Source organism: Colobus angolensis, unplaced genomic scaffold (genome assembly GCF_000951035.1).
Source record: "Colobus angolensis palliatus isolate OR3802 unplaced genomic scaffold, Cang.pa_1.0 Scaffold584, whole genome shotgun sequence".
Lineage (NCBI taxonomy): Eukaryota > Metazoa > Chordata > Mammalia > Primates > Cercopithecidae > Colobus > Colobus angolensis.
Window position 1 is genome coordinate 325,336 of NW_012119421.1, and position 9,425 is coordinate 334,760.

The 9,425-nt window shown below is 40.7% G+C and overlaps 1 non-coding gene across 1 annotated transcript; it reads right to left on the minus strand.

The window, feature by feature from the left end:
• Window positions 1-2,074: 2,074 nt before the first annotated feature.
• On the minus strand, window positions 2,075-2,147 carry TRNAV-CAC. Its single transcript has one exon. It is a non-coding gene; the product is annotated as a tRNA-Val (tRNA).
• Window positions 2,148-9,425: the final 7,278 nt, after the last annotated feature.

The window sequence follows — 9,425 nt, forward strand, 5'->3', positions numbered from 1 at the left end:
GGAGGCTGAGGCAGGAGAATTACCTGAACCTGAGAGGCGAAGGTTGCAGTGAACCGAGATCACACCATTGCACTCCAGCCTGAGTGAAAGAGCAAGACTCCGTCTCAAAAAACAGAAACAAAAACAAACAAACAAACAAAACTGGACTCCCTACAGCCAGTGTAGTACGCACCACTCACTTGCCACACTGTATGCTAAGTGACCCTTCCACAGCTTAAATCTGCACATAACTTCAGCCTAATACCATGTAATGTCCCTTGATTTCTTCAGTACAATGATACAATGATTAATAACTTATTCTCTGTACGCTTCTTCCCTCTGTGCTCATCATCCTAATAGTTCTTGCCAATACTCAAATCCAGGAGCAGCAAACTACTTGACATGTCATAAACTTTTCACAGGTTCATGCCAGTGGATTCCCCGGTGAACCAGCTATCTTAACTCAGGCTTCCATAACAAAATACCACAGACTGGATGGCTTAAACGTGAGGAATTTCTTTCTCACAGTTTGAGAGGCTGAGAAGTCCAAGATCAAACTGCCAGCTGATTTGGTTCCTTGGTGAGGGCTCTCTCCCTGGCTTGCAGACTGCTACCTTCTCCTTCTGTCCTCACATGGTGGAGAGAGAGAGAGCACTTTGATCTTTCTTTTGTTTCTTATAATGACACTGATCTCATCATGGAGATCCTATGGTCATGACCTCATCTAAGCCTGATTACTTCCCAAAGACCCTACCTCCAAAATACTTTCACATTGGGAATTAAGGCTTCAATATATAATTTGAAGGGAACACAAACATCCATTCCATTACACTAGCACCTGCATTTGCAATCCAGCCTCTGGGCCAGCCTTAGCAGTGCAGAGCCCAAGGCTTCAATTGACAGGATTTTTATGCTCTCATGCTCTGGCTCCTTGGCTCCGGAAGCTTCATAGAACCAGTAAGGTAATACATCATTTAGCAATTATACTATAAAACACATGGTGGGTAAAAGAGTGCCCTATTAAGTATTTTGGTTATGTCCCTATTAGTGTGCTTGGCTCAACCTATTAATAGTAAGCAGTGGTTAGCATTCACTTCAGTACCATCCCCTGCAGTCATCCTATCCATTCCATTTTCCTATCCTTGGCTTGCTGATTCAATACTCTTAAGTGATTTACTCCTGGTGCTCTCCTTTTTCCCTCAGAGATATCTTGTGATTTCTTTGATTCTCTCCACCTCTACAGGTTAATAAATCTAATATTTTAAAAAATTTGTAGAGGGATGTTGGGAAGCTCTGAGGAGAGCCCTTGGGCTTTTCGCCTGGGTAAAGTGCAGACTCCTGAAGATTCTGGGCCTTGGCCTCCAGCTGCACTAGTGCTGGCCACTTAGCTGTTCTCAGCAGCCTGACCTGGCGCAATGGTGCTGAAGCGCACTGCCTCGAGGCCAGAAGGCAAAGCGAGAGTCGGTGGCTATGACCTGGAACCCGTTTAGGCAAAATTGAGGGCGCTCGGAGAGAAAGCAATATAGAAGGGTGGGCAATACAGGATGTGTACACTACACATTAGGAATTATATTTACTAAATTGCTGATTACCTAAGCCTCCGGAGAGTAGTTTGGACACTTACCGGTTTGCTGAGGATTATTTGGGGAAGGGGTATGCATGCAAATGTATATACATAATTCGTGTGATTTCGGAATATTGACTCTACGAGTTCCAGATGCAGATTTAGAAACTTTTTAAAAAATGTTTTGTTTTGTTGTCTCGCAAATCAGCCAAATCTGCAACTGGATCAGAGTAAAGCGAAGCCAAGCGGGACCCTTAGGAAATGCACTAAGATGTCATCCACTTTCAGTGTCAGCCTGTGAAAATTCAGGTGATAGAAGAGAATGAAGAGAACCCTAAGGAATTTCTGGAACCAAAGCTAACATTAAGCAGGCCTGCTGTGATGCCCTCTTATTGGCAGACCAGTGGAAATTGAAGCCTGATCGACAATCTGTCTAGATTGATGAGGTCTAAAATGTAAGTCATAGATTCAACAACTTTTCTGTTTTCCAACCTCGAGTAAACTCACTAAATTTAAAGGCAAAAAGAGACCTGTTTCCGCCCGGTTTCGAACCGGGGACCTTTCGCGTGTGAGGCGAACGTGATAACCACTACACTACGGAAACCACCCACGTGAAAAAAGAGGCAAAATGTAATCATGAAAATCTTAGATCTGCCATTTCTACTATAGTTTACAAATCCGAGATCGCGCCACTGCACTCTAGCCTGGACGACAGAGCGAGAGTGTCTCAAAAAAAGTTTGGAGAAGAAGGTGCCATTTCCCCTAGTTGCTTTTCTTACTGCAGTAGTGACCGCATTGCCTTCACATCTGAAGTCCAAGTGCTTCCACCCTGGGGAATATGCAAACCTCTAGGTCAGTGGACGCCAGGCCGCAGCGCCGGCCTCGTTCTGCCTTTGGCTCCAAATGCAGTCGGGGGACGCGACTGAACCTCACCAGAGACTGGTGGGATGTTACCCTTACCAGCGACTGGAGAGCCGAGCTCCCAAAGAGGCCTACTTCATGATAGCCTTAAATCAGGAACTTTCATGAAATGCCACCCCTCTACCGCCCCATTCCCATATTCCATCTCCTCCCCTGCCCACTCCGAAAGGATTCTCCGCCTTTCTGTCGCGTCTGGACGCTTTGGACCACCACATGGACAAGACAAAAGGGGCATTGCCTTTTCCTACAGGAGCGGGAAGAGCCTTCATAGCGGAGGAAACACAGACTAACAGAGCGCATCCCCATATACTTGAGCCCTGCCGGGTTCCAGCAAATCCAACAAGGCATTCTCTGAAGCTTCTCTGGAAAAGGACGGAGTGTGAGGTTTCTAATAAGGCAAGAAGAGCCAAAGAGAGGTGATTCAGTCCTTCCCCTGGCTCGAGAGAAGAAACCCAGAAGAAGGGCAGATTCAAAGGAAAAGCGCAAAGGCGGCCCAACCCCACGACCTGAGCGAGCTAAGGGTGGCGGGTTAAATTGCGTTTATCAGAACAGTTGTTTGCTCACTGTCCCAAAGCCCTCCAAGGGACAAAGAAAACACTGGCATGGCACCAATCGCAGAAGCGGGCAGCATTGACATCCAGGAACGGGCGTGGAAAAGCAGGGATCCTCTCTCCCCTATCCCCTGTATGGCTGCAGACGTAGCTAGCAGTGGTTCTTTTCTCCAAGACCCAGTGAGTGTGCACTAGGACAGAACACTATTTATGTTATTCATGGTGGCACCACCCAGGCTGAAAGTGAGCCTGTGCTGCTTGGGCTTTCAGGAAGGACGGGCCCAATTCTCCCTCCCTATACAAAGCTGCAGTGCCCTGGCAATGGAGGACAGATCATGGAGTTGCCTGCCCTGGACTTGAAGAAGAGACTGTGTCCTGAACCCCATTTTAGTGGTAGTTGTCAGAGTGGCATATCTACAGACTTCAGCTGCACCACAGCCAGAAACCAAAGGACAAAGTCTTTATAAAATGGAGGTTATGAGTTCTGTGACAGGGGCATGATAGGGAAGCTGATCACATTCTTGCCTACTCAGGAGGAGGAGCTAGTGCACCTCTGCCCCTTCCCCTGAGGCCTCAGCACACCCCAACATGAGCTCTTGCCACCATCCTGTCAGGGCAGGTTTTTCCACTGGACACCAGCCTACCTACCCGCCCTTACTCTTAAGCACCATCTACTGGACTGCATCCTAAACTGGACCACTGAATAAAAAAACCCTGCTACCCGAAGGGCTTAGTGCTAGTCCATGAGATAAGCTTCCTGAGAATTCCCTACCCTCAGCCCCCAACAGGGGTTAGTGTGTTAGCTTTTACTTCCAGTACATCACCACAACAAGCAGCATCTGAGAAAGCTACTGCTCAGAAGCTACCTACAACCAAGAAACACATACAGAGCTAGCGACCCCCAAAAGCACTCAGAAATGAAGTCAAACAATCATATACTACATGTGCCACAGTCATACAATCAAGGATATAAAAGAATAAAAAAATTTAAAATCCTCATCCAAACAATACCAAATTCAAAAATAAGAAGCAACAGCTTCCTCAGATGAGAAGGAATCAGTGCAAGAACTCCAGTGTACCCAGAGTATTTACACACTTTCAAAGGATTGTACTAGTTCCTAGCAATGGATCCTAGCCAGACTGAAATGTCAGAAATGACAGATAAGAATTCCAAATACGTATTGCAAGGAAACTCAATGAGATCCAAGAACAAGTTGAAGTCCAATACAAATAAACTAGAAAAACAATACAGAATATGAAAGACAAGAAAACTATATTAAGAAAAAAACAAATACAGCTTCTATAATTGAAAAATTCACTAAAGGAATTTCAAAACACATTGAAAGCTTTAACAATAGACTAGACAAGCAGAAGAATGAATTTCAGAGCTTGAAGGTTGGTCTTTCAAATTCACCTAGTGAGACAAAAATAAAGAAAAAATAGTTTTAAAAAATGAACAAAGCTTTTGAGAATTATGAGGTTATGTAAAGCGATCAAACCTATGACTTATTGGCGTTCCGGAGAGAGAAGAAGAAAAAGTAAGCAACCTGGAAAACATATTTGAAGGAATAATTCAGGAAAGAATTTTCCTAGTCTTACTAGAGAGATTGATATTCAGATACAAGATTCAGACAACTTCTGCAACATACTACACAAGATAACCATTGCAAAGCATACAGTCATCAGGCTTTCCAAGATCAATGTGAAAGAAGAAATCTTCAAGGCAGCTGAAGAAAAGGGCCAAATTATCTATAAAGGAAATCCCATCAGACTAACAGCAAACTTCTCAACCGAAATCTTACAAGTCAGAAGAGACTGGGGCCTATTTTTAGCCACCTAAAAGAAAAAAAAAAAGTACCTGTCAAAGTTTCATACTCTGCCAAACTAAGCTTCATAAATGAAGGAGAAATAGTTTTTCCCAGACACAGAAATGCTAAGGGAATTCATTAACACCAGACGGGCTCTAAATAAATGTTCAAAGGAGTTCTAAACATGGATGGTACTTGCTACCATAAAAGCACATGTAATTACAAAGCTCATAGACCCTATAAAGCAGTACATAATTGGGTCTACAAAGCAGCTAGCTTAACACTATGACAGGAATAACACTTCACACATGAATAGTAACCTTGAATGTAAATGGCCTAAAAGCTCCACTTAACAGGCATAGAGTAGTCCAGGCATGATGGCTCACACCTGTAATCTCAGCACTTTGGGAGGCCAAGGCGGGCAGATCACTTGAGGTCAGGAGTTCGAAACCAGCCTGGCCAACATGGTGAAACTTCATCTCCACTAAAATACAAAAATTAGCTGGGCGTGGTGGTGTGTGCCTGTAATGCCAGCTACTCGGGAAGCTGAGGCAGGAGAATCACTTGAACCCAGGAAGCAGAGGCTGCAGTGAGCCAAGATCACACCACTGAACTCAGCCTGGGTGACAGAATGAGACTCCATTAAAAAAAAAAAAAAAAAAAGGCATAAGGTGGCAAATTGGAAAAAAAAATCAAACTTTCTGTGGCCTTTAAGAGAGACCTATCTTACATGTTATAGCGCCCAGGGGCTCAAAGTAAAGGGATAGAGAGATCTGTTATGCAAATGGAAAACAAAAAAGATCAGGAGTTGCTATTCTTGTATCAAGTAAAACAGACTAAACCAACAACAGTTAAAAAAAAAAAAAAAGACAAAGAAGGGCATTATGTAATCAGAAAGCATTCAATTCAACAAGAAGATTTAACTATCCTAAATATATATGCACCTAACACTGAAGCACCCAAATTTATAAGACAAATACTACTACACCTAAGCAAAGAAATAGCCATACTATAATAGTGGAGGACTTCAACATCCCACTGACAGCACTAGACAGATCACCTAATAAAGAAACTTTGGACTTAAATTGGACTCTTGACCAAATGAACCTAATAGATGTCTATAGAATACTCTATCCAACAACCACAGAATATACATTCTTCTCTTCTGTGCACAGAACATTCTCTAAGATTGACCACATAGTCATAAAGCAAGTCTCAATAAATTTTTTTAAATGAAATTATATCAAGTATCTTCTCAGACAACAGAACAAAAGCAGAAATCAATGCCAAGAGGAACTCTCAAAACCACACAAATACATGGAAACTAAACAACAGAATCATTTTTGGGTAAACAATAAAATTAAGGCAGAAATAAAAAAAATTGAAACAAATGAAAGTAGAGACACAATGTGTCAAAAACTCTGGAATACAGCAAAAGCAGTGTTAAAAGTTTATAGCACTAAATGTCCACCTTGAAAAGATAGAAAGATCTCAAATTAACAACATAATACCACACCTACAGAACTAGAAAAAGAAGAAGAAACAAAACCCAAAGCTAGGGGAAGGAAAGAAATAACTAAGATCAGAGCAGAACAAAATGAAACAGAGACCAAAAAAAAAAAAAAAAAACCACAAAGGATCAATGAAATGAAAAGTTGGTTATTTGAATGATTGATAGACCACTAGCTAGATTAACCAGAAAAAAAAAGATCCAAATAAGCGCAATCAGAAATTACAAAGGTGACATTACAACTCATACCACAGAAATACAAAAGATCCTCAGCGACTACTATGAGCATCTCTATATACACAAACTACAAAACCTAGAGGAAATAGTTAAATTCCTGGAAGCACACAACTTCTTAAGATTGAACCAGGAAGAAACTGAAATCCTGAACAGACCAATAATGAGTTATGAAATTGAATCAGTAATAAAAATTCTACTAATCTGAAAGAGCCCTGGACCAGACAGAATTTTACAACTGAATTCTACCAGACATGCAAAGAAGAGCTGGTACCAGTCTTACTAAAACTATTCCAAAAAATTGAGGATGAGGGATTCCTAACTCATTCTATGAAGCCACTATCATCCTGATACAAAAATCTGGCAGGGGCACAATAAAAAAAGAAAACTACAGGCCAATATCCCTGATGAACATAGATGCAAAAATTCTCAACAAAATACTAGCAAACTGAATCCAGCAACACATCAAAAAGATAATTCATCATGATCAAGTGGGCTTTATGCCTAGGATGCAAAGATGGTTCAACAGATGCAAAAAAAAAGACGGTATTCACTGCCTAAACAGAATAAAAAAAAAAACCATATGATTATCCCAATAGATGCATAAAAAGCATTCAATAAAATCTTACATCCCTTGCATGATATACACCTTCCACAAACCAGGCATCAAAGGAACATAACTCAAAATAATAAGAGCCATCTATGACAAACCCATAGCCAACATCATACTGAATAGGCAAAAGTTGGAAGCATTGCCCCTAATAACCGGAACAAGACAAGGATGTCCACTCTCACCACTCCTATTCAACACAGTACTGGAAATTCTGGCCACAGCAATCAGTCAGGAGAAATAAAAGCCATCCAAATAGGAAAAGGGGAAGTCAAATTATCTCTGTTCACCAAAGACATGATCCTGTATCTAGAAACCGCTAAAGATTCCTCCAAAATACTCCTAGACTTGATAAACAAGTTCAGTAAAGTTTCAAGTTACAGCATCAGCATACAAAAATCAGTAGCATTTCTATATGCTAAAAATGCTCGAGCTGAGAGCCAAATCAAGAACTTAATCCCATTTACAATAGCCACACACACACACACACAGAAAAAATAAACAAAACACCTAGGAATATGTTTAACCAAGGAGGTCAAAGATCTGTACTGGGAGAACTACAAAACACTGATGAAAGAAATAATAGACAACACAAACAAATGGGAAAACATTCCATGCTTGTGGACTGGAAGAATCAATATTGTTAAAATGAGCATTCTGGGCAAAGCAATCTAAAGATTCAACGCAATTCCTATCAAGTTACCAATGTCATTTTTTACAGAATTAGAAAAAACATTATAAAATTCTTATGGGGCTGGACATGGTGGTTCACACCTGTAATCCCAGCACTTTGGGAGGCTGAGGCAGGAGGATCACTTGAGGTCAGGAGTTTGAGGGCAGCCTGGCCAATATGGTGAAACCTCATCTCTACCAAAACTATAGGCGTGGTGGCACACACCTATAGTCCCAGCTACTTCAAGAGACTGAGATGGGAGAATCACTTGAACCCAGAGGCAGAGGTTGCAGTGAACCGAGCTTATGCCACTACACTCTAGCCTAGGTGACAGAGTGAGACCCTGTCTCAAAAAAAAAAATCCCCATGGAACCAAAAAAGAGCCCGAATGGTTAAGGAATCCAAAGCAAAAAGAACAAATCCAGAGGCATCACATTACCTAACTTCAAACTATACTACAAGGCTATAGCAACAAAAACAGCATGGTACTGGTACAAAAATAGACACACAAATCACTGGATAAGAATAGAGAACCAAGAAATAAAGTCACACACCTACAGCCAACTGATCTTTAACTAAGTTGACAAAAATAAACAATGGGGAAAATGATACCCTATTCAATAAATGGTGCTGGGAAAACTGGCTAGCCAAATGCACAAGAATAAAACTGGACCCTCACCTCCCACCATATACAAAAATTAATTCGAGATGGTTTACAGACTTAAATATAGGATGTCAAACTATAAAAATGCTAGAAGAAAACCTAGGAAAATCTCTTCTCGACATTGGCCTATGACTAAGACCTCAAAAGCAAATGCAACAAAAATGAAAATTGACAAATGGGACTTAAAAAGCTTCTGCACAGCAAAAGAAATATGATTGTGCATATAGAGTAAACAGATAACCTACAGAATGGGAGAAAATATTTGAAAACTATGCATCTGACAAAGGACTAATATCCAGACTCTATAAGGAACTTAAATCAACAAGAGAAAACCAAATAACCCTATTTTAAAAATGGGCAAAGGATATGGGTAGACAGTTATCAAAAAAAGACATACAAGCAGTCAACAAACATATGAAAAAATGCACAACATCACTAATTATCAGAGAAATGCAAATTAAAACTACAGTGAGATATTATCTCACAGTAGTCAGAATGGCTACATTCCAGACTCGAAGCAAGTGTGCTCTTCATGACTTCTCAGTGTTTATTCACATTGAGAAGCAGGTTCTGTCATTCTCTTGAATGAAGCTCACCTGGTATGGTAAGTTGTCCTCATTTTAAAACATTCAGATTTTATCTTGCAATCCTTTCACATCTGACAGTTTTTCTGTTCTTTCTAAGCATGTAATGGAAGTCAAGGAATTCTACATCCTCACGATCGATTAATATTTCTTACCTTCCCACAACGGTGAAATTCCCATTCTAGTCTTCTAAGACAGAGATAGCTAATAAAGAAAACTCATTTCTCCTTTAACCTTTTCCACGAATTTCAGACCATTCTGGGTTTATTCTTCTCTACACAAATTTTACTCTTTATAGGTGTTCAATAAATAAAATATAAACACTAC